Source organism: Sturnus vulgaris, chromosome 2 (genome assembly GCF_052056855.1).
Source record: "Sturnus vulgaris isolate bStuVul1 chromosome 2, bStuVul1.hap1, whole genome shotgun sequence".
Classification (NCBI taxonomy): domain Eukaryota; kingdom Metazoa; phylum Chordata; class Aves; order Passeriformes; family Sturnidae; genus Sturnus; species Sturnus vulgaris.
In genome coordinates this window covers 77,113,516-77,140,990 of record NC_142244.1, presented here as the reverse complement: position 1 = coordinate 77,140,990, position 27,475 = coordinate 77,113,516, and the positions used below count along the sequence as shown (strand labels likewise).

At 34.6% G+C, this 27,475-nt stretch overlaps 1 protein-coding gene and 1 long non-coding RNA gene across 2 annotated transcripts in view; one reads left to right on the top strand and one right to left on the bottom strand.

Annotated features, from left to right (window-relative positions):
• The window catches only part of GPC5 (glypican 5), a 584,807-nt gene that overhangs the window by 403,917 nt on the left and 153,415 nt on the right, over positions 1–27,475 (bottom strand). The window lies entirely within an intron of this gene.
• On the top strand, positions 12,809–26,308 carry LOC148224860 (uncharacterized). The gene is made up of 3 exons (XR_015801561.1): positions 12,809–12,919; positions 22,665–22,781; positions 25,953–26,308. It is a non-coding gene; the product is annotated as an uncharacterized LOC148224860 (long non-coding RNA).

Below are 27,475 nucleotides of genomic sequence, written 5' to 3'. Positions count from 1 at the left end.
GTAAGCAGTGAAATGCTAGGAAATTTGTTTTAAAGTAAGTGCTTGCTTCCACTGGGTTCTTTGGGAAGATCCAGACAGTGAGAATATAATGCTCAAAAGACCAAAGAACTTTTAAAATAGTATATTTATTCACTGTATTTACATTTCCTGTTTTCATCTCCTTTAACTGCCATTGATACAGTAACCAAGCTGGACCTTCTGCAGAATCTTCTCTTCTTCATGAAATGGATTTTCTTTTTCGTATCCTCTAGTTTTTAAAAGCCTTCATGTACTGGCCTTGTTAAGGGATTTGTTTTGTTCAGCTTCTCACATTAATTGAATTCTAAATTGCTTCAGAACTTAGGTTGTTGGCATTTACAAGTTTCAAGCAAGCACCTGTATTTATATAGTCTCACTGTGTTTAAGATTGGTAAAATAGCACAGTGTGCCCACTACATTTTGTTTTATTTCAGACATGGGGTATGATTTTTAATAACTCCTTCTCAGCTTGCTTGCTTTATGATTGCTGATAATTACTGGTTTACACCTGCTATTGCTAGCATCTTCATCATGGCTGGGCATTTCAAAATCCTGGGTAATGTTAATTGAGAAATTAACAATTACCTCAATACTAGTAAAAATAAACATATGCGGCAGCAAATGAGTAAGAGTGTTCAGTGGTGTAAATTTTAATTAGCAAAGATGAACAAATCAAAGAATCACTGCAATAATAAAAACCACTTGGAGCTAAGACAGATGTGCTGGCTATTTATTCATCTTATGTAGTTTTTAAGAGTAGATATTGCAAAATTAGATTCAGAAAGTTTTAAAAAAATATGTTACACCTTGCTATCAGAGACAGTACTGGTAGTAATTCTAGGACAGATCCCATTTGCCCTAGACATTTTCAATACATCTTAATTGATAAAAATTTCAGTAAAATAAAATGTATTTTAATTTTTCAATGAGAATTTATTTTTGGACCTGCAATTTAGTATATGTTAAAAAAAAAAAGATTGCATATGCACTTGTATACATGAAGAGTGGGAAAAAAAACCTGAGTAAAAGTTGTACTATTTGTGCTTCAGGAAAAAAAAAATGTTCCTATAATTATTTAGGCTAAAACACATCTTTAAAAAGATGTATATAACTTTTTATCATTGACCAGATCTGCCTTGTTAAAGGAAAACAAAAAATAGCGGATGAGCCTTAAGACTTTTCTACATTTGAAGACTAAGTGACATGTTTTTGAAATATTTTTTTTAAAACATTTTTTTCATTTTAACATAGCTATTTGAAACTAGGTTCACATGAATAAAACAAATAAGACTGAAGTATGTAATAAAGCATAGAGTCTTTTAGAGTATTTCTTTCAATGAATTTCCAAGTGTGGCCCAGTCCTGTTTTTTGTTTTGTACAGTACAAAATCTTTTATCATCAATAATTTCCATTATGTTTTTATCCTACGAAACATTTTGAAGTCTTTTAAAGCTCATAAACCCCAACATTCTGCCACAATCTTTATCTGAACACGAAAATTTTTGAGAGGATTCTATATGTGGTTGGAAGCCAGTAGGTCCTAGTTCTAATGTTGGCTGTGTCTACTAAAAATAAGTTCTTAATAAGCCATAAGAAGTGCTAATGATGTCCCGGAGGCTGCCTTGGGCAGACAGGTTTCCCTCTAGAGACTTCCTGAAAGCATCAACTTGTCTCCAGTTGCTATGTGTGGAACCTGCATTTAGAAGGATTGTTTTACTATGCATCTGAAATCTTCCACAGAATGTGTCTGTTAAGTCAGACTATCCTTTTTGCAAATAATGAAAATTCTATTAAAAGCTAAATTTTCTTCAAAAGAAAAAAATGTTCAAACCTACATATTGAAAATTCATTTTTTAAAGCTTTCTTCTAGCACAGCAAATTTTATACTGTTTCAAAAATTAGAGAACTTTTGAAGAATTCTCACTCAAAAGATGCCATGGAAATTAGTCTTCTGGTCAATTAAGGTAATTACTGTAATAGCTATTTATCTGTACTTATCCCTGCAGTATGTTGCTATTTTCTGGAGAGAGACACTATTCTTATATGTGATGCAAAATGAATGCCCCAAAAAGCATGATGAAACATGTCTGTAATGCACCTTAACAAATAAATGTGTTCTAGTAATTGCAAGGTCTGTCAAAGAGAAAAGAAGAGCTTTGAGACAGATATTTCATTTAAACTAGGTGCCTTGGGTAAGCCACACGTTTAAAATTGAGAAAATAAATTCTTATTACATTAGAAAATAACTAAACAGCAGACATATGCAAGTGCACTAAATCTAGACAAATGAGGACAACAGTATCTCCTTCTTCTTGTAGTATTCTGGAAATATTCTAACAACCGTAATAATTCTACTGTACCTTCATTTAATGGAGCAAGGAAATGAGAGATATTAATTACCATAAACAAGCATGTAAATGTTTATAGCAAATAGCTGGCAAAACAAAAGGAATTACCTTGGAAAAACAATTCAAGCAACTTGGAAATACAAAGCTGTCAAGCCTAATTAGTGCAAAATTGAGAAGCCTGCTTCCCCTATAGGATACTAAAGTATTTCTGCTTGGAAATGACAAAAAGGTCATACAACTGTGGCATTAAGTAGGACACCAAACCTTGAAGACAGAAGTATAACATGCCATATTTCGTCCAACATAATGCTTCAGTGCTAAGACCAAAGGGTTCTCTACAGGCCTGGAATGCACCTGATAATTTTGGAACTGATACCTGACACAGTCAATATTTATCTCACAGCCACATTAAGAAGTACACCACTAACAAATTATGTCAAAAGTGCACCTTCACAATCTGTTCTTTGTTATTGAATGGTCTGGGGTTTTTTCTGAGGTAATTTATGGAAAATTAGCACAAAATAAGAGTAAAGTTCTGGTGAAGGACTATCAAGCAGATAATTAACTTGAATATGATTATTGATAAAAGAAAAAAGGTCATTCAGCAAATAAAGGTCATATGAAGGAATCAACCTAAGTCACTGTGTAATGCTAAGAGTGAAGTGCTATGTCAGCAAATTCACTGACATGAGCCACTTGACAGATTTTTTTTATTTATTCTAAATAATTAAATCCCATATAGTAAAAAAGCTGCTTTATACTGTCCTTCTCTGTTGTCCGAGTACACCCAGAGCTAGCAAAATATTGGTGGATTATCAATAAATCAGTGTAAGTGGCCAATCCATCTCTGTGGCTTTGGACTCATTTTGTATTCCTAATTTATCTAAACGTGATGAATTATGATGATGATGCAAAGTAGGATTCGATAACATGTATGCAACAGATGACACTTTTTATTTTAAATGTTTTTTGAAACCTATGTGCTTAATAGTAATTGGGAGGGGGAACGGGGGGATGGGAGGGGGTTCCTTGAATGTTGTTTGCTGTTTTGATTTTGTTGGTTTGGGGTTGTTTGTTTTTTTTCTCCCAGATAAAAGACTTCAGTGTAATCTGTTCCCATTGTCAATACTACTTGAAGAATATAACATTTTCCTGAGGAGATACTGGATGTAACTGCCTCTTCATTCAAACCAGTTTTACACTTACTCAAGCATACTTACATCACATACATCTGTGTGGAAGGAAAAACAGCCCTCTGGATTACTCCACGGTTTGGATTGGAGAAGATTTTTCTCAGCAACTAGAAGTTTGTTCAGCAGTTAACCCATAACTTTTTTTCCTTTCACAGCTTTATTATTCACAGCACCTTTGCTGGAAGCATTTGCATTCCCTGATTTGCAAACTACCTGCATTGCCTGTTCTCAGAGCACTGTGAACAGCTCATATGAAGAACAAATACAGAGTTATGTACCAGAAGTCCTACAGCATGCTGTATTTTATTAAATAATAGAAACAAGCATTACACTATAATGCCTGTTATGTGTTAGTGTTACTTACTCTTCATGGGAAATTAAGCATTTTGTACAATGTCATATTTTAGCAATTACACCTAAAGTAACTTTTCATGTTGTACTGGTGCTTAACTAACCTTATACCAAAGACAAGTACAGTTGCCTTAACCTTTGATACTTTTCACCCTCCATGAGTGCCATGATAGATATTTTTAAAAGTATTTCAGGACAAGACACAAAGAATATGGACTTTAAATAAAGCTGTGCTCAAAGATAGTGGCATATGCATGAAGAATTTCAGTTTCAGAAGCCATTAGCAGAGTAATGAATTGAACTTCTGTTCCAAATAGCAAACTTCTGGAGAAGGCCAGAGAACATTCTGGGAAGTCACTATGCAGTTATCTGGACTGGCCTATTAAGACTTGTGTCCTTCATTTCCAATTCTGTTAGACAAAATTATATCAGTACGACAAAAACTTGTTTTAGATGCACATTTTTAATATCTAACAGCTTAGGAATTATGTAAACAATATACACAAAACATATCATGGCACAGGGGACATAAGCAGGGATAAAAACATGTTCAAGAATGTGCCAGCGTTGTCATGGTTCTTCCATTCATGTGTGGTATGGAGTTATCTTTTAATGTTTTTTTAAAAAGATGACTTAATTCTTTATCCTTTGTGGGTACAATCAATAAATATAGGAGCTAAGAAAGCTGACATAGCTAACGTTTAAGTGCTTAAAGACAGGGATTGTACTGGAGGTTTAAGAGCTTTAATAAACTTTTGGGTTTCCTTTCTTCCCAACCACCTTTCATTGTGTCTTTTTACAAATCTTACTTATCACATTCAGTTATTGCTTCCTTTTAGATATAAATGAGTGAATGGAAATACATTTATTTTCTCTTCAGTGGGAAAAGGTTCATAGGACCATAGTAGCAAAAATATTTTAACTAAATCTTATGAAGATCATATTTCCAGGTCCTTGGTTCACTTTTGTTGTCATATGAATCACTTCTATTGTTCTTTGTTTGGCCCCATTGCGATAAAATTACAATAAAAATGTGTCAGTGACTCCCATTCAATCAAATCTAACAAAATACAGCCATTAGACAAATATCACACATTTTTACCCTGAGAATGCCTCCCTCCATAAGAAGAAATAATACAAAATTATTAGCAACTGTGCTCCACTTACTTATATTTAGCTATTTAAAAATTTGGCTTCTACTGCCTAAGCATCTACTGCCTACAGAGTATGGAAAGAGGAAGAAAAAAGAAAGTCCTCCTGTGGGAAATAAAGCAATAGTGTAGGATGAAATGATGACTAGTTCTCTCCATTGAACATGCCTCCTAGACAACCAGTCTAGACACAATACCGAACTTTTAAATAACTAAACTCAAATTAGATTGCATTACCCTTGGGGTACTCCTTGCTGAAGGGGTAAGCTTCCTGAAGCAAGCCTATTATTCTCTCCGTTTTTTCAGTTTTCCATTCTAAAATCATAAGAATTCTCACTTACTTACTTGTAAGTCATGGAAGACACTATGAAAAGACAAGAACTGAATATTATGTTATGCCCAGCTATTTCATTAATGGGAACTGTATACCACAGCATCAATACAATGTCAAAGAATTTGGCATTTTTTTCTGGAATACACAGCTCAGTGCATTCTAGAAAACAGGACAGATTTATCCTCCCTTTTCATTCCTAAGAAGCCCAAAGTATTTAATTTACTGAAATATTCAGCAGAACCAGAAAAATTGAAGGACAAAACTTATTTGAAATTTATATAGATTGCAATGAAATGCTGGAAGCAAGGAAAAGAAGGGCTCCACTTTCTTCCTTTGGGATCGAAAGGAGAAGAATTCTATCATCTATTAGAAGTTGAGAAGCTCTGTGTGACTGCTTAGCATGCAGTCCGAAGAGAGAATCAATCTAGATAAGGCTATTCTCAGAGATTTGATTTTTAACTTCACTTGTGATATTGCCTTGGTTACAGAAATTAATGTCAAGTAGGCAACAAGGGGTTCAAGGATAATGTAAGTCAAGCAGGCTATCTTCTGTATGGGAAACGCTGTCAAAGGAAGACAAGAAAGGGCAGCCAAAGTACATTCTTCAGGAAAACAGTACCCTACAGCATGTCTGAAAATATTAAATGAAACTCGTGTGGCAAAAATATATAAAATTTCTCCGTTTAGTTATGTATTTGTATGCATGTATCTGTACAGACATCTCATTTCTGCTATGATCTACATACGAAGCCAAACTCAAGTATCCCTGTTCTGTATCATGAAATGGTCAGAATGTTTATGAAAAAATGGCTGCATTTTAAAAGCATTGTAACACTGAGGAATTTCACTGAGAGATAAAAACATGCTTCAGTATCATGGGACTTGGCTTTCACTTGTGTCTTTATGTATTCCTGATTTAACAGTGAACAGGCAACTGGAAACTAGGTCTTCCACACCACAAGATTGTTATACTGACATTCTAGTCATAAGTTTTAGGTCATTGGCTGATGTCAGGAAAAACACATACTAATTTCTTATGCAAAATTTCTGGAGAGAGAGTGAGCAGATTTAAAACAGGATTCCAGCATAACCAGCACAGTCACAGAAATTAATATGTTTCTTGAGCTAAACATCATTTTGTGTTTATCAATACACACAAATTTCAAGTGACTTTAAAAATATTTCTCTACAGTGGGTTGTTTTTTATTAATTCTATCGATTCTGTGGAGTTAACTTCATTGTCAACTGATAGGATTAAACATAATGATTCAAGTGATTGATGTGCCTCAGATTTATTTCAAGCTGTAACACAAGAAAGAGGTGGTAACAGGAAATTCTCCTCTCTGTTGACAGTGTTAGTCACATCAGTAGGCCATTCACCTATAGACTATTTTGATCAGAGAGAAAAAGGACTTGTTGTAAATAGCTGGGGAGGAAATGAAGGAAGATGAAAGTTCCCATATCTTTACACAAAAGTACATAGTCTTTCTTTTACAGTTCCTGGATAAAATGATGAAGTATGCATGGAAATAAGATCTCTTAGTCCTGGCAAGCCATCCTAATCCCTAGGCTAGAGGTCCATGGTCATTCCTGGAACAATTTTTTTCAACTCACCAATCTAAAATTATTCCATAAACCTAAAGAAATGTGAGACAGATTAAGAACTGTATTTGTGATGCCTGCAATGGCCTCTATCCCAGTAGAGTTTGAGATGAGCAGCAGCCCTGAACCATCAGTCATTAATTAATACTGAATCTACTCCCTACCCTGGTAGTATGTTTCTAACTGCTGAATTAAAGGAAGCAGAAAACTTTCCCAGGTTTTTTTTGGTGTTTTGGTATTTTGGTTTGGTTTGGGGCTTGTTTTTTTAATGTATCCTAACACATTACACATGCTCTGATAACACTTAACAGATTGCTTATTGCATATAAGCCAGCCAAATCCTTTGAACTGTGAAGCCCAAAGAGGTTGGTGCTTGAGCTGGAATTCAGCTGTTCCACTTTCTTATCCCTGGAATAGGCTTTTAATAGCCAGGGGATGAAACAAAACTTGGCAAGCAGTTTAAAGAGGAAGTTCCATATAAAGTTAAGCAATAAATAGATGGAGCAGCATGAATAGCCATGCAAACTTCTGATGTATAGAGGGTTGTGCTGGTTTCTTTTCTTTTGTTTTGTTTTTATAAATCAGTGCTACTGACAATTGTCTCCCCTCTCTGGGAGCTAGAGCTATTGTATGAGTGGCCCTTAGTACCAACATCCTAAGGCCATTCTTCAGGCTTTCCGCCCCAGATTTTAAATTTTCCTTAGGAGACTGTAGTCTGTCAGTAAAATAACTGTTGAAACAACAGTACTCTAACCATTAAAAATATTCATTTATAAATGAAAAAGTACTTTTTTTTCCTTTCTCCATAAGCACCGTCCCTATAGCATAAGGCCTGACTTGACTAACTGTATAAAAGATGCTTCACTATGGAGGAGTTAAAAGCCTAAAACATGAGTTATTAGGGAAAATTTATCACAAGTCCTGTGAAGCACTGGAATAGGCTCGGGAAAAGATGTGGACTTCCCATTTGGGATTTGATGCTGGTAATCCCATACTGCCATGAGTCTGCTGTAAACACTCTAACACAGTTTGGAAACAGCAATTTCACCTGAACTGCTGAGCTCTACATGCAATAACAAAAAATTCTAACATACCCAATATTGTGAATAATATAGTAACATAGTCTATTAGTTCAACTATTTTGGCCTCTTCCTACTTAATTTTGAGTGAGTATTAGGATGTACTTTTCATTAGAATATATCTTTTCAATGAATGTAGAAGGAACAAAGTGAAAGTGAAGTAGAAAAAGAAACAATCTTGGGTCAAAGTATTCAGGACTCATCCCAGAAATACTCATTATTCAGGTCATTGATCTTACTACCTTGTTTTCAGAATAGAACTGAGTCACCAAATAAAACTGAATTTTTTTTCATCTGGCAGCATTCACAGAGACCAGTATTAATGCAATCTATGTTCTCTGACTTAATCAAGACACAATCTTATGCTCTTCATTCAAAGGAATTTTCAATTTAAGGTCCTGAACTTTCAGTGAGTATTCAAAGAGGTTTCTGTCCAGGCAGACAGTGTAAATGCAGATCCCAACTGAAAATAGGATTATTTTTGTAATATCACTATTTTGGACACCTTATAAAAATATTGAAATAAAAAGTGCTATGTTTAGTTTTTTTATTTATTTGTTGGAGTGCTTTTAAAATACAGTGGCAATATTGTAAGCCAAAAGACATAACAAGAACTTCCTAAACGGCTTCCAATATTATCAAATGTGTTGCTCACTACAACAGACGTGTACATATATTGCCCTGGGACCCCAACTTTCTTTTAGATAAATTAGCTTTAGATAAATTTTGGCAAGTCTTATTCAAGTATATGAATTCAAAGCCATTGTTCAGTGCAAGAAGCAGTTTCAGAATCCTTTAGACATTCTGCTACAGATCTGCCAGCTCAACAGCTCAACTCTGTTTCCAAAAGCTTTACCAACCCTTAATGGAGGCAAGAAGGGCTGTTATCAGTGACTTTGAATACTCTAAATCCCTTTGGCAAAGTTTGAAAACCAAACATACCTTTAAAAGGAGATTATTTTGAAGAAAGAAATTGAAAAGAAGTAAGAATAAAGCACAGAAGGGAACTCAGATTTCTCAGTTCTCAAGCTGTGACAATTATTCCACTACTTATCTGGAATTTCACTAGTTTATTAAAAAAAAAAAAAAAAGTGCATAATGAGAATGAAGCTTAATTTTTTTCCCTCTGGAAGAAAGCAATTGTGTAATTTTAAAACTCATATGAGATGACAGAAGTCTGAATATCAACAGAAGCTTCTTTGTTCCCAGAGAAAAAGATATATTAATTACAACAATTATTTACCAAATATTCAGGTAAAAATTGGCTCTTCAATAAAATTTAGATTTATGGCCAAGATTCTCTTCTCTGGTACAGTTATACTAAATTTGCTTTTCCCTTGTTTTTTTATTTTAATTTTGTAAATGTAAACAAAATCTATTATCAAGTAAGGCAGGTGTCTTATCTTTCTTTCTTTTATCTTCTTTGAGAAACTACATATTTTTCTTTTTTTTTTTTACTTGATATAATATACTCAAACCCCGAGAAAATTAAAAAGAAATATTCAAGATTTTTTAAATGTTTCTCTGTAATATTTAATAATAATAATAATAATTAATATCAATATTTTATATTTTTTCTAAATATGTTTGAACAAAATTAAGTTCTATACTGAATTTCAGGAATAGATAATATATTTTTAATATAAAATACATTATATAATAATATATTATATAATTTATATCTATAATTAACTGTAGATTAGGAAGGAGTTGCCAGTTTGCTCCTAAGGATAACATCAGCTTAATGAATTTAACTTTTTATTTCTTTCTAGTTTGTGCCTCATTCTGATTAACTATTAATCACAGACAGTGATCCATTAATAGTACCAGGAGACATATTTCACTACATCATCAAAATTACTTGACTCAGAAGCCTTTCATTATATTTTCTCTCCCCTGTCCAGCTGAGGAGGGGAGTGATAGAAAAGCTTTGGTGGGCATCTGGAGTACAGCTAGGAACAGCTCACCACAGTTCTATGCAAAATGAAATCAAGAAGGCATAGAAGAGTTTTGAGATGTTCTCACTTTTTAGTTACACTTACAGATTTATCTTACAAACAGCATGGACCATAAACTTGGCTGCACACTGGGCTAGGAGTTGATTTTCTAAACAGTTGAACTCTTTCTGAAAAGCTTTTAGCTCATTTCACTTAAGTATTTTCTTTTTCTTTCATTAGAAGATGGACAACGTCCAGAAGGACTCTTTCTCTCCCCCAGCTACGTATGTGCTGTTTGAGATGCTGTCAGGTGCCACAGCTGGCCAACAGCTGCTGCTTCAGACCTGTGCAAATCCCCCACAGGGTGTGTACCTGCTCCAAACAGGTCATTCTAGTTACCCTGGGTATTGCAAAAAAGCACATTACAAGCATCATACCTTATTAAACAAAATTCAGTATTCTAAATCTCTGAACTGCATTAGCAAAATCTAACATGCTTAGCCATAACTATAAACTAATATTATTATATGCAGTGGTTTCTAACATCTATTTTGAATTAGACAGGGTTTTTTACTTATTATTTAAATCATGACTGAACTGAAATAACAACTGGAAATAAATCAGATATAAATTTAGCCCTTGGGTTCCTTGCTTTGTTTTTGTTGGGGTTTGAGCTTTTTTGTTTTGTTTTTATGTATTTGTGCAACCTTCATATGAAAACTTCTCCAATTTTCAGACTTTTTCTCAAAACCTCTGGGTTTTTAGAGATTCTTTTACCCAAGCTCCAAGTTGGATAAATGCCAGCCAATTCTGATCTGAGGGATGTGAGCTCAAGCTGCTTTAGTAATCCTAATGAGAGTGCAGCACCGTGCTAACAAAGATGCACAGCTTTCAGACTGAAGCTGGCTGGCCTTTAGCCAGCTCCAGGCACACGGAAAGTGAGTGTAGGTTTGTCTGCAAAAGGCCAGCAAGATTTGCTGTGACTTGCAGTAACTCGGAGTCCCAGCACTTCATGGAATGCTCACACGGTGCACAGCCAGGTGTTGAACGGCAAAATCTCTGAAAGCATCTGTGGCTAATGTTTGAATAAATATGCCATGTATCAAGAGACCTTCGCTGGCATAATAAGATTGCCAGCTACACAGAAATGCAAGAAGGAAAAACTAAGTCCCAGTGAGATCTAGGAAACTAGAAAATGTCTGCTTGATATCAGGATTGTACATGCAGGGGTTTTTGGACTCAGAGAGACAATGTTAACTGGGTATAAGGTACAAAGATAAAAATGGTTATTCATTAGAAGTGAGGACCTGATATCTGGACTATTTCACACATAGGCACTTTGGAAGCCACTTACGTTAAAATAATCAGGTACTTGTACCAGACAACACTTCAAATAAATTTGAAAAGCTACCTGTGTAACAAATGTGAATACAATTCCATAACTTCATACTTACATGATTTAAAAATGTTTGGAAAATGAAAATTTTGCAGGAGATAAAATATGATACAGGTGGTTATTAGAAATTATATTTGTACCATCATGACAACACATTTTGTCAAGCCACATCACTTGAGAGAACAAGATTTTATATGTAAGCATAAATAACAGAACTTGAGAAGATTTTGTCTGTTGCTGTGCACTGTTTTTTTATGGAAGAAAATAACTTCAAACAAAATAATGTTTACTCATGACTTCATAATTCTTCAATGTGAAATGTGTGACATTTTACAATAATTTCAGTGACTGATAAAAAGATGTATGAAGCAAAAGTTTATAGTTCTACTTAACCTAATCAAAATCAGTTAAGAGGTTAATCAATATTAATTCTAATCATGCTACCACTTCCAATGCATACAAGGGGGTAGTTTTCCTGTTGTTATGATTTTATTATATACATTTGGATGGAGGGGAATAAACAGCACAAGAATTTTTGTTCTTACATAAGCAGGAAGTAAAAATTTCTAAATGCTTATATTGCACATACTACATTTTGAAATGTGATATGAAAGATCAGAATAAACAATCAACGGTCTTTTTCTGTTTATTATAACACTTGTGAATTTTATATTAACAACATCCAGTTGACTAGAGCTCCTTATGTTTGGAGCAAAATTATTTGAGTTCACACCAATCAGCTTCTTCATACTTAGTAGGCAAACAAAAGGTGCCAGCAGTTTTTGACTATTGTTTAAGTGAATAACTCAGGAAAAGTACCAAATAAAATATGCATCTATTTCAATGCAGAGAGATATGAAAATTCTCTATGCTGCTCACACACTTCTTACAGTGTAGTGTAATGTGCCATGCATATTTTGATGTAATTCTATGATATTTTCATCATCTAGCATCCACACAAATTGTCCAGCACCCACATATACAGTGAACATGTCCTGCCTGGGGAATGCATATGTATATATTCATGCATAGACACATATGTCTAACAAACTAAAAATACAGCAATCGATCAAATCCCCAAAGTGGGATTTTACACACCATTTCTTGGGATAGCCAGATATAACGTACTGTTAACAGAACAAAGTGCGTTATAAAGCAGTCAGATTGATTGCAATGTAAAGGAAAAAAAAGGACTTCTGATCTGCTTTAAGAAAATGGCTTTAGCAGCTATTAGGCACTCTCCAGTGGGAGGACATTATCTGGGGGTACATAGATTGGCCTGTGTTAATTCTGCCTAAGTAATTGTCTAAATTGCCAATACTGTTTGCTCAGTTGCTGAGTCCCTCTCTAGTCAGAGAAGAGACAGAGGCAACTTAGAAGGGAAAATTATCCTGTGTAAGTCTGATTCAGCTTTTTATGAGCCTCAGTCTCTCCACTTGCAACAACCAACACACCACCGTACTGGAAGACTCCGAGGAGGAAGGCAAGAAAGATGAGCTCAGGGAAGGAGGTAAGGAATGGTCATCAATCACTTTAGAGAAAACTAAACTGATTTCAACATGGCAGGGACAGCAGGGTGACCTTTCTGGCAGGTATCTATTGTATCAGTGTGTCTGCAGGCTGTAAACAGCATCCCCCATGATAATTAGGAGACTTCCTGCTTCCTGAGCTAGCCAGACCACACCATACCATCATACACCATCAACACAACAAAAATTATAAGAGCTGCGCAATTAATGAGAGGAACTTTAAACAGAGAAGTGGGCTGGAGTTGGCTTTCACCCACGTGCTCCTTCACAGCAGCTGGGGACACCTGGTGCCATGATGTTGTTGAGGATACAGGGATCAGTAATGGGAATCTTGCTTGTGTTGTATTTCAGCTGCATACTTCAATCCTTCTGTTATGTTGTTTTCTGATTTTAGAATATTGTAGTATTACTTTCTTATGTCAAAATCACATATAATGCCAACTATTTTCACATCAGTAAATTTGATGTTAAACATTAAGCTCTCCTTGTGTAAAATATCTCAAAAAAACCCAGTCAGACAGTACTGGACTGACACCACTGAACACAGGAGGCAGTAGGACACAGACTCCTTGTTTAGGAGACAGGCAAGTCTTTACATTAAGATGTGACGAATAAGGGACAAATGAGATGTTCAGGATTCAGGTCACTGGATTTCAAGTAGCATGGTGCCTAATAGGATTTCAGGCACTACACATAGATGGGTTTAATCAATATAGAACAGTCATTTAGGAAAGAATACAGTGTAATTCCATTTTGAGCAGCATTTTTCCAAATGGGTATCTCCATATATACTGGGTACACTGGCATTGTTGGGGAGTTTAGGATTTTCTGTGGGTGATTATCTGTCAGTAAGCAAAAAAAAAAAAAAAAAAAGTAAGGAAAAAAGTCAATTTCACATCTGGGCCTTATCCTTTACCAAGTAATAGACTTTTTTTCAGGTAGTTCTGTGAGTAAATGATGGTCGATATACACTCTCTAGAATATGTAACTGTATTAATCACATTAAATAAAATGCAAGTGTTCTGTATGCTATGATAAAAACAGACACAGTACTATCAGTACAGGAGTTGCACTTCAGCAATCACTTCTGGCTGTCAAAATAACTGATTTTAATAGGAAGATTCAATGGAGAAGAGAAAGTGCAACCATATATTATGCAAGGAAAAAATTCATAACAGTGTTGTGTAATTTACAGACCAGTGAATTGATTGGCCCAGGTTCCTGAATTTTTAATTTTATCTGCTGTCAGTACAATCACTGTAGTTCATGCCAACACCATATGTTACCTCACATAAATGCCACTCCACTTGTGGGTGCTTTCAGATAATGAAGATCTAGGAGAACTCTGCTCGCTTGGCCGAGTCATTGTAAGGTTTAAAGAAACTTGGCTCTGTGTATTCATATTTCTAAAGACTGCACTTGGTCCACAAACAGGTGTGAGTATTTGGTAGGAAGACAGATATATAAACAAAACATTCTTGCTTAAATAAACCTTTGGGAAAAAAGGTTCAAAGAGGGAGAAGTACATGTAATAACTTTTCTAGGTAGATTTGTGTTTCCAATTTAAAATATTCATAAAAGTAACTTGAAATGAGAATAATATAAGTAAAATACTGATGAGAGTAGAGAATAGACGGTAATTTTATATTTTATATTTTAAATTTTAATTTTAGAACAAAATCTAACATACAAACTTTAGGAGCAATGGAAGCAAAGCTGATATATATAAGAGCTCAAAAGCCAAAGAGAGAAATGAAAATGAGAATAGCTATCATTTGGCCTGGAAAATGGTAGTAAAGGACTTGAAAAAACAGATCACAATTGAGGAAAATTTTAAATATCTCTTATCTAAAGTGCACAGAAAAGCATCTATATCTGTGGCATTACTTCAAGTCTACAGGTATAGACAGTTTAAAAACGTATGTATATGTGATGCCTTACACATCTTATAGCAAGCAATTTTCAGACTTAAAATCACTGTCAGAATTTGTTTCAGTCAATCACTTAAAGCACCTTAAATAATTCAATGCAAACTGAGTCTTTGTTCTCCTATATACAGCATAAAACAAAAATAAAGCAAGACTGAACTTTGCTTAAAGAAATTATAGTAAACTATAGCAGTAAATGGGCATAGCGCTGTTTTATTCCCAAACTAGAAATAGGATTTTTTTGCAGTGCTGAACAATGGGACAATTACTTAAGACAATTAATTAACAGAGCAAGTGGCATTTATTACCTTTCTTAAAAATAAAACTGGCAATCATTATAATGTTAGGTGTGGATCTCAGGCACAAAGTGTCTGATAGACGTGTTGAGAACATGCCTTCAGATCAGTCCTGTAGGGGATTTAGTGAGAAGAAAACCTAATTTAATGATCAGTGTTTGGATGTGACACGAGATAATCACGCTCAGCTTGAAATTGCCTATGATAATTCTGCCTACACGCAGAAGCAGAACTTTTGGTTCCCTGTTAAATTTTTAGATGACTGTTGGTGTTGAGATGGGCATTTTGATGATCGCAGCTTCTTACATGTTCACATAAATTCTGTGGACCAGAGCCAAATTTATTAGCCAACTTGTGATGCAGAAAATTTCTGGCAGAGGCAGGGAATGACTCGATTCCTGGAAGCAAAGGCAGTTCATGATTACAGACCTGATCTGGAATTAGGGAAATGGCTAATTTAACTCTCTGCTTTGTCACAAACTTTCTGTGACTTTCACCACGTCCTGCTGGATACATATATTTATATGTGTAGATTTTTTTAAAATGTGAGACTGAAGCAGTACAGCTGCATATACACAGACCTGCGAAGCATGGCACTCTGTAAGCAAATTCACTCAATTTCTTTTCCAGTAATTCCTTATCAGCCAGATTTCAAGACTGAAAATATCTAAAATAATTAAGTTTCAGCAGCTATGAGATCTTTCTCATTGAGAAAAAAAAAGAAAAAAATTAAAAACCAACAAAAATTAAACCATTTCATTACCTTCTTTTCTACTTCTTTCCTGATCAGCATGAACAAAATATTTATTTAAAGATAGTTCCATCGCTCTAATACAGACACAACCCAGATGTTACTTCTGGTTCTATTTTACCCCTTACAGAGCTGTTACTTCAATATTGTATGTTTAGCAAATGGAGAAGGAAGCTTCACTGAATCATGTCTACAGAACACTAAGTTACTCATTCCACAGAGCCATGGTTCCATTCGGCATTATTGATGAGATTTGAGCTATGAAGCTGAAATTTGCTATTCCAACATCTTTAATAAAAAACCAAAACAGGATTACTGAAATTTTGTTTTGTCACTTCTTTGATTCAAAGTGATGAAAACATATATTAAATTAAAAAAACATTTTAAAAAAATTAAACATTTCAAAAAAGGATTGAAGAGGTTGAATGAAATGTTACACATTTCCAGAAGTCAGAAACTACTGTGGAAGTGTCCTAACCAAAGGTTTCAAAATCAAAAGTATGGTTGCTGTTTGATTTTTATTCCTATTGCAGCACTTGCTTTTGTTTCAGGCTCTGCAAGAGTTGGGTGACAAAGAAACTGCATAAATAAACCTGTCATTCTTTTAAGCTGTGTTTTCAGAAAAAAAAAAAAATCTTGATAGTGAAATTGGAAGACTTAAAGAAGGCCATTCATGTTACCCAGGAGAATACAAATCAATAAAGTTCATGGCTCAGAGGTTCTCATTGATTGGAACATACTGGTAGCACAGTAATTTCAAAAACCAATGCAGGGTTTGCCAACCACACCACATTTTGTGATTGTAGACAATAAAACTCTATGACCTAGGAACAGCTCTCTACGGTACAGGCTTCTGAATGACTTAATGTGCTTGACTCCAACATGGATCAGCTAAATACTGACCATTTGAAAGGTATTTCAGAAGATTATAATACTCATATAACATAAAATGTTTAATATAAAGAAATCCATAAAGTACTGTTGGCTGAAGAGTGCAGACTTTTAAAGCATAAAAGAAAACTAGAATTTCAAGGAAAATTCTGTCTTATGAAAACATGCTTAAATGCCATGTAATGCCCTTTAAAAATGTACCAAACTAAACTCTTCTATTCATTCATTAGATATTGAAAGCATTATTGTCTGTCACAGTCAATTCATGCATGCTACTATGTCAGTAATTAACTTCAAGTCAGCAAGGGAAAAATAAATCTACTCCTCTTGCTCAGAGACATATCTCACTAAAATTCTCAAGCAAAAATAGCCTTCTCTATCAGTTGGTGCTGTGAAAACAAATGCAGATTATGTCTGAGCTGTACAGAAGCTTATTCTGACTCATGGGACACACTGTGAATGCTATGTTCACAGTTCCAAACCATGGAAACAAACATGAAGAAAACGTTTATAAAGTGCATTAACTCCTGCAGAGCCAAGCAGCTATACTTGAATATTTTATTGAAGTATAAACACATAATACAGATATATCATTATAATAATATAAAAATCTCCAGTTAGGGTTGGTTGGTAAAGAAGCAATCCTAGATCTGAGGCAGGTTATTTGTTTGATAAAGTGTATATGGTGCTCAGGCACTCAGGCCTCAATGCCTGAGTCAGAAAAAGCTGAACAACAAGAAGAGCAAAAAAACTCATTATTTTTATTTTTTTTCTATGTGTTTTAGCTGAAATGAAAAAAAAAAAAAACAAAAAACCAAACCAAAACAAAAAAAAACCAAAAAACAAAAACAAAAAAACAAAAAACAAAAAACAAAAACAAAAACAAAAACAAAAACAAAACCAACAAAAAAAAAAAAAAACAACAAAAAAAAACAAACAAAAAAAAACCAAACCAAAAAACCCAAACAAACAAAAAAGCAACCAACCAAACAAAACAACAGGTTTTGCATGGATGGAATGCTTCCCTGAACTATCAGGAGCTATTATTCAGTTTGTCATTAATAATTTCTAATTTTCACAGTAAAATCGACATATTCCTTCCCATTCCTCCATCAATTGTGACGTGCTACAGCCTATTTCCACAGGAACTGCTCTGCCTAGAGAGAAAACTTTGTAAGAACCTTCTTCAGTGTCTGAGAAGAGACTTGACAGGGACTGCTTCTTTTTTTTTAAAGTATATCTTTTAGACTGCTCCAGATAGTTCATGCTCCACCTCTGTCTCTAAAGTCATATATCAGGTGACAGAAATTGCTAGTGTCCAAGCATGGATCTACTGCTGAGTAAATCTGGTTCATTTCTCATCTGCTGCCTCTGCATTCCTTGTTAGAAGCATTGGCTGCTGAGAAATGCAGATACTCCAATGCCTTTCTATCTTAATTTGATTATTTTTTTCTTTATTACTTTCAGATAAATACTTCAGGATAGAAAAAAAAATCACGTTTTACATGTTTGTGTATTTATGCTTTCTAGTCTCATTTTTAAAAATTTATTACATTTGTAATAAATAAATAAATTACATTTATATGTTATCTAAAGGACCATTAAATCCTATCCTCAGTGGTGTGCCAGCATTTTGCTTCAGGCCATGTGAACAAATATTCTGCCAGCCTTTTCCAGTTAGCTAAGCTGATTGCTTGCTATAGAATTTTTCTTTCAAACACCCAATATGCTTTCTCCAACGTATATGTGGGCCCTGTTCTTTTTCCTTACCGAGTCCAAACAGTCTTCCTACCTTTTTTCTCCTCCTCTTCCTAGCAGTCTCCCCCTTAGCACCTTACACACTCCAGAAGTGGCAGGCTGTATGACACAACCAAATCTGTAAGCATAGCTGAATTTTTCTTCGGAGCACTCAAGGACCAGCAGAGTTTGAGAAGCTCATACATCGTCGTTCTGGAGTGCCCCTGAGGCTGGTCCGAGTGGTGTAGTTTTGGGTAGACATCTTGGTGAAATTTAAATTGGGTAAATATTAGTAAAGAATGGACACTGTCTTTCACAAAAAAATTAAAGAGGAAAGATAGCCTATACAATATCAATTACCTATTATCTGTGATCATCATCATAAGAATTGTTAAAATCCCCAAGTAGGAACAGATCTTTGGCACTATAGATTTTTGCAGTATCCTGTACACTGCAGATATGCTGAGTGCATGTTCTGAGCAGTAAAATTCTGACATCAGCTTCAGACACAAAATCCTTAAAGGTTACCCCAATGCTGAGACCAAGCTCATATAAAGCCTGGATGACCTTGACGCTAAGCCAGCTCTTTTTAAAGCAGGTTCTTCTGTGAGGATGACAAGCCAGAGCAGAAGTGAACATCACTACAGACATTCAGACACATCCTCACAGCTCTCTCAGGTGGCAGTGACTCCAATAGCAAATGCTGAGAATGCCTGTCTTCATTATATTTCAATATACTCCATCAAGGTAGAAAGGTCTTACAATCTCCACCTTCTACTGTATTATAGACTTAAATACAAATGAAGTAAAACAGAGGTTAGGTTAGAAAAAGTACCTTCACATGCAAAATCAATTCTACTGCTCTGCAAATCACTTATTTTTGCTATTAAGCCAAAAGAACAGCACATCCTACAAGCAAGGAAAACTCATTTTCCAGACTTAATATGCAAAAAAAGTAAATAGAGATTCCTCATGTCCCAAAATTAATCATGAGTTGTTGAGATTTCTTTGCCCCAGATAATTATGACTTCTAATTACAGTAAGGCTTCATTTGCATATGTCCCAACCTTACCAAGCTAAGAACAGTTCCGATAAGTTGCAAAAAGATACAGCTAAGAACAGGCATCCAAGAGGATCATTACAAAAACATGGTTTTGGATCACCTGTCAGTTCAAAACATTTCTACATATGGTCATGGCTTAATGCTTCCTACTGCTCTTCTCATGCTGATGTTCTCCTTTCAAGTCCTCTCTGCAATTAGTAGCATGTTAGAGCCAGTGAGCAGGGTGTAAATCACCCCCAAACTGGTGTTTTTATGATCCCTCCTGCTGTTGTTCCTCCTCTTCCAGCTGCTTCTCCTTCTGCTATTTTGCCACTTTACAGAATAAGGGCAATAATCTGAATTTTGCAGACTCATCAGTTGACAAACATTTTTGAAAAAGAGTGCCAGCCTTTAAGAATTCTAGTTTCCATAATGCTTGTCTGGTAATTTCCATAATAATTTCCAATCTGGTAGCCAGTTTACTACTGAACACTGTATGGAGGCTAATTTGGCATTGGTTTTTGCCACTCTAGTCATACAAGTTGCCAATGAGAGTGTGGCAACATTATCTATAGTTAAACTTCAAAGAAGAAACATGGCAGAAGGAACTTTTAGGAATGGCACAGAAATTCAAAAGACTTAATTTTAAAATCTTGACTTTTTTTTTTGTCCAGTTACCATAGTGCCATCCAGTATAATCCAAAAAGTCTGTGTTATCCTCTTCACTATGCAAAAGCCACAGCTATTGAACAATCCTCCAGACATACAGTTAAGTTTGGAAGTCTCATTTGGGAAAGAAAAGTTGTCCCAGTGTGCCATCTTTTCCTCATAAAGAAACAGCTTCAACAGAACAGTCATCAAGTATTCTTGGCTATTATTTCAACTAATAGAGCTATTTAAGGAGTAGATAATTGGGCACATCATGGATTCATCTGCTTTTCATTTCCTGTGCTTGGTAGATTAACAAAATTAATCCAACTGGCAATAAAATTTTTAAGAACTTAAAAAACTATCTGGGATATTGCCAAAACCAAAGGCAGTATCTTTAACTAAAAATGTCTTATTTGCAAATCAACTCTGCAGCATTTCTTTACCCTAATGACATTTACCACGTGATTTCCCTTTAGATATTCAAAATAAATCATGTGTGCTCTGTTGGCTATGCAGGTATTTGACTTTTGTCTCATCTTTTATTCTGCATTTAGTCATCCAGCAGAAATCTGAAAGGCCATCTGTTTTACAGACAAGACCACCATGGATTGTAATGGGATTTGAAAGAATTTTTCTGGATTTACCTACATTGAAATAAATTATCTTGAAATAAATAATGTTAAGTGACAAAACACAAAATTGTGTTTAAAAGGAAAAACAATGAAAGAAAATGGAACAGGACGGGCCTATCAGAAAATTTTGTGTATTTTCCGTTAAGATAAGAGCGCTTAAGAATACTTTTTAAATAGATTATTTCCTACTATTTTGACCCTAGTTAACAGTATCTTACTTAGTGAAATTCCTTCATTTTAAAATAGATTATACCAGGATCTCTCTCTCAATGGGAATATAGTTAATTTCTTACTTTCATTGACTTTATATTCCTTTCAATATATTGAAGAGAATCTTTTTTATCTTTTAACACAAAAGTTTGTTATCATATCCAATTAGTCAAAACTAAATTGAATTCTCTGTACACTGGTCATATCTTTTTGATGTATGGGTATTGAAAAAAGGAACACAATATCATTACATTATATAAAGAAGGACACAGACTCCTAGCTTCACATTCATATTCTCTTCACATGCATTTTAAAAATGACAATAGATTTTTGCTTCTACCATGTCAAATTGCAAGGTGATACATAATTAGCCAGGTAGGAAAAGAAACAGAAAGGAGAATATTTATATCTTGCAGGGTCAAATTGTATTTTGAATTATTCCTTAGCATGGATTTGGAGTTTGCAATCTTCTCTTTAGCAGACTTAGGATTTCTCCCAGTTCTATTCATTTGAAATGCCTGCAGAGACCTTTTTCAGTCTTTGCAGAACAATTGAAACTTTCCATCATACATCAGAAGTCTTTGATGGTGCAATGACTACAATGAGGCACAGAATTGAAAAGGCTTCTTCTGTCCTTTGACCTATTCATTGCATGAGATATCACGAGCAGCCTTTGGAACTCCTTCTGAATTTCTGACCACATGAGAAAGAAATATGGTCATAGAGCACAACAGTTGCTTCCTGTCAAAATGATCCATTTTTAACCCACTCCCTCAGGTTTTCTTTACATTCCTATTGTTGTTGCATGATCTCCTGAACTTGTTTTTTTCCTTATTATATTCTTAAGCCCACATTCTGCTACTGACCTTTGCTTTGCAAACTCTTTGCATTTTTCTACTTATAAAAAAATACACGTTTTTTTCAAGAATTTTGAGTCGTAGTTGTATCATCATAATTTTTATATGGATGGAAATACCTTCTGTCTAAAATAAAACCCTTAATGTCCTTGCAAAGGACAGTCAAAACTGAGTAAATGTGTATATAGGTATCTAAATTACATGTCATATAAAATAGAGTCCCACTCACAAGCTTCTTTATTTAGGGCTATCTGGAAGATAATAAACATACTACTGTGTACTAAAAAACGAAGAATAGGTAACAGGAAATCTCAAACCAAGTAATCCAATACATATCTATATATTTTTTCTAATCAGTTCAATAAAGGATTTTATATTATGGTCATATGTAAATCTCTCACTTTCCAACTGATTAATCAAATTACCCGTAAGTATAAATATTTCACAGCTTTGAGTAATAACACCTTGTGCATAGCTCATGCTGTTTACTTTGATATGCCACAGTTTTAACATCTCCCATTTCATCTTCCATTTGTATATCCTTCTCCATAATGCACCATAGGTGTCTGGTGGCCACCTCTGTAAAATTGTTTGATGAAATATAAGTATACTGTTCATTAGGTCAGAGTCAAATGCTAAAGCTCTCTTGCGCTCATCATTAGTAATGTTCTGTAGGTCTAGTGCTGCTTGGCTCCTCACTGAGAGAAAGAAACCTGGCATTTGTCCTGCAGGTTCCACCAGGCTCTGTTACACACAATCAGGAGAAGAAATCTCCCACCCAGGCCCTCTGGATTACTTTATGAAGACTGTCAGAGGCACTTCTTTCATTTTCTGGGGAAATAAAAAAGGTGAGCACAGGCTTCTAATTTAGGCAGCATTAAACACACTGCTGAAACACCACATCTGTGTTTCAGATGCAGAATTCAAAAGCATTTGGGCAACATTAATGAATCAAATTCCATGACACATAAAGTAAACTATAATGTGTACATTGAATTTTCCACTTTAATTCCAAAGTCCACTCTGCTAAATAGAACACATTTCCCTTTGCTTTGTATATTTATTATTGCAGAACCCCATCTTCACTTCTCCTGTTGCACAGCATGGTTATATGAGGTTTTATGACAAGATTCATTGATTCTACACCCTAATTTGTGATTTTAAAAAAGCCCCACGTATTTTCCAACCCTGCACTAAGAATCCATTTTTATTATCAGAAGTGTAGAAAAAATCCTGTCAGAGAATATCTTAATTCATCTGTTCTTTTGAGAAGCTCCATCCATATTTTGTTTCAGACTACCTTAATGGATAACTCTATATGCATAACCACATTCCATAGACATAGCATTCCTCCTGCATTGAGAAACTGAAAAATTCTTCAGTTCTTTTGCTAGCAGATGAGCTCCTTGTTGCTCATTTTTTTTCTTTGTAAAGTAGCCAGGGTACAAATAAAGTGTGCTCATTCTACTTAAAAGAAGCTTGATGTCTGCACCTACTTTAAATGCCTGCAGTTATTTAACTCGCAGTTGCTGTTGCATTTGACTTCAAATATTTGAAAATATTCCCACAAGACCAAGAAATGAAATAAAAAAGTGCTCATCAAACCTGACAGAAGAAAGGCTTTAATCTGAGAACCAGAAAGAAGACAAAATATGGAATGAACTTTTAATTAAAAGAATAAAATTATCTTATTTTCAATCTGACAGAAAATATTTGTGGAATGAATCTTCAGCTTTTCTTTTAGATGCACAGACAGATTGATAAATATATAGACATTTATCTAGTAAATACTTAAAATATCATTAATTTAATTGGCACTTTGGAGAAAAATGTTGGTACTCCTGAGTATTTCTAACTATTTCACTAGACAGGCAATTCTTAAAAACAACAACCTATTAAAATATGTGTTTTAAATAATGGGAAATCACTAGAGATTTAGCACTGAGTACTTTATTTTAATAATTAGGATATTTTTACCATTTGGGCAGTGAACACTCGGGAAAAAAAATATTATTTCTCATATTATGGCAATAGTGTGGTGAAGACCAAGAAAACCAAATGAGTATCAGCCATGGATGAAGGAGAAAAACTTCTACTTGATTAATTCTTTCAGATCTCTCCTCAAAAAATGTCTGTTTTTCAGGTGTATAATTTGGTTTAAGAGAACACACCATTTTTGTCCACAAACACAAATTTTGAATGATGTTTTTACTTGCTCATCTGAGAAACTAATGATTTGTAAAATGTGGTACAGACCACTTTGATTATCCAATTTTAAATCTTCTGAGCCAAATAAAATGGAAGAGTTGACAAACTATAGTCTCCGAGGAAAGCTATTTAAAATTATTATCAGTACAGTATATTCTCATTTATTTGAAACACCAATAAGAATGTTAAGGAACATTTCAGTCTGTTCTAAATTAACATATTTTCTCCATTATGATATGTGGACTGCAACTATTAACATGAATTCCATGACTCAAGAGACACACTCCTCTTCAACTGGTGTAATAAATAAGTACACTTTTTAGCAAACTTTGTCCTACATTGAAAGGGTCTCACAATGTAGTCCTTCTTTCAACAATCTATAAATTCTTATAATTGAAAAAAGAAACAAAACTTTGTGATGTCTAGGACACAACTTGGGAAAAGCCATGCTTCAAATTACTTCAGTCTTCACAAGAACAAAAAGATGCTTTCTCTTACATTAAAATAAAACAAAACCAACCACACACACAAAAAAACAAACAAACAAACAAAAAAAAACCCTGAAAAATTTCAATGACCACTTTATAGGCTACAAATCAAATTCTAACTCCAGCATTACATATTAAAATGCAGCATTGTACTCAATTTGGCCTTCTTGGTTCCTAAATAATGTTTTCAGAGTGCTGTATGGTATATAGGGAGGTTCCCAAAAGAGAAAGACTGTCTTAAAATGCTCCTTTTCTGTAACAATATTAAAAATACTCGTTCTGTAATAATTTTAAAATAATAACAATAATAATAATAAATAATAATAAAAATCATAAATTAAGAGGGAAAGGGGAAGTGAAAAGAGTTATCAGTGCAAAACAGTATCTAAAGGTTATATTTCAAATATCTTAAGTATGTGAAAGTAAAACAGCCACTGAACAATTAACAGGTTTTGTACATTTAGTTCCTCATGTAAAAATTAAACAAAAAAAACAAAAAGCAAATCTTTTACTTCCTTATTACAAGATTCCATAGTAAGCCTGTTTCTTTTTTATACTGAAGGCCATTTACACGTTACTGGCAGGGCTAAGGGGACTCTAAATGAATGTTAATGTAATTTATGTTCAACCAAAATTGAAGAGTTGATCTCTTCCTTTCTGCAGTTCCATCCTAATGCATAATTTACATATAACTGAATCATTAATGTCAGCTAAAATAATTAATTTTTGAAATCCTATATAAACTTAGTACCAAGCTTCATTCTTAAAGATGTTGCTAGGTGGCCTTTAATTTATATGATGTACGGTAACCTTTTCCACTGGTAAATGTGCAGTTTGATCTGCCAATTAAATTAAAAAGCTGTTCATGCCAGGGAAGATGTTCAAAGGATGAGAATATTTCTGATAGGAATACCATAAAGCTTCTTTTCTATTCAAAATATAGCAAGATAACTTTTCATCAGTACCTAGAATTAACACAGATTTTATTACACTTGATGCTGTACTTCAGCAAATATCATGCAAGAAAAAACCCAACAGCTTGGAAATAGATCATACTAACCACATCTAATCCTCTCCACTGCACCTGAGAAACTTTTTTGGATTATTGCTACCTCATTCTGTTTTATTAAATCAATTGAGCTCTACATCTGAAGACTGAGAGAAAAATTTAATTTATTTTTGGATGATGCTGCTGAGTGTTAAGAATAATCACACGATACAGAAGGTATACGGAAAAAATACAAACATAAATAAACAATGTGAATTGTGACGTCAGTTTTGGTTGCTGATAGACCTGAAGTTTGATCTTCTTTCTAATTACAGAACCCATCCATGTATTTGTGGATATTCCTCGTTCCCTAGAGACCTGATCCTCAAAGGAAGACAGCAAAAGAAAGAACATAACGTTTTGCAAAAACAAATGCTAGAAGACATCAAAACCAAGACTGGAACACAACCCAAACTTTTAATTTGGAAAGTGACCAGGAATGCCTAAAAGAAGCTGCTTGAAGACCTTTGAAAATTTATACAATAGTAGGCTCAGTAGCTTCTCACTAGAAGATTTGCTAATTTAATCCACTTAGATACTTTCATGTTTTAATGCGGTTTCCATTGGCTCTATTTTCAAAAGTGTGGAAAAGCATGAAAGAGCTGAAATATGTGCCATGAGATTGATCCAGATCTTTTTTGTCACTTCTGTCCCAAATGTTTTTTTTAATGGCAACTCGAAGCAGAGGGAAAATCCATTATATAGTACAGATATTGCTGTGCAAACATGAACATGCAAAATTTTTTTTTACTAAATCATTGTGACACCATCTGCTCAGTATTATTTTCATATTGCTTGACCTATTTCCATATATCAAAGCAAAACCAGTCAGAAAACAGAAAAAAATGTCACCTGATAGTAACAGATGAAAAAATAGGATTTGTCCTGCTGTGTGCTATGTTAAAATTTTAACCCATCCCAAAGCCTTACTGAAACAACGGCTTAAACACAAAATCTATTTTCTGTATTCCAAGAGAGTCTACCCATTGCTGACAAAGACACAAATAGGCACACTATTTGCTTTTCAGATACACTCACAGTTTTCAGGAGCCATGCATACTTACGTCAGCAATACAGCAAAATGCTGGAGACAGAGCTAAAGGAAACAGCCAAAATACATTGGAGTCAACATGAATATAGATTTTCAAGCATGAGCAATGAAGATACCAACAACATTTACTGTCATTTCCCCTTGACTTCCTCACAAAGAGGAAGAGAGTGGACAGAAACGGGACTGCTGCAGTTCTAGGCAGTGAATGAGATGCATGTACCCTAAATCCTAATTCAAATATTCCCTGTTTTCACTCTGAGACTGCATCTCAATCTAACAGTCAAGCTTTCTTAGAGCCCCACAGCTTTTGCAGGAGGATGTGTCCACATTACAGTGTATCCAAGGGCCTGGCTACTCAGATCACTCAAGCAATTGACTTCAGTGTTGTGTTTACTGGGGTAACATCCCCAGGTTTCGTTTTTGATGGAGTTGGGGCATTGGTTTCTCTCACAGGATTTAGTCTGGATCCAGCAGAGATGCTTCCATCAGTAAGGTATTGGTATGGTCACAGAAAAAGACCAACCATAGATATATTAACAGACCTTGTATTTTTTTTTTTCCCAAGCAACTTGCCAATTATGTTTTAAGTGTTTTGGTATTCTGCTGTAATTAGCATATTCAGCTTTTGAAATAAAATTTTGCATCAGCACTAATGAATAAAAGTATCATTTGAGATGTGATGGAGTAAGTGGACCTGACATAAAGGTGGAAGACTGATGAAGAGTGATCAAGCCAAAGGATGGTCTA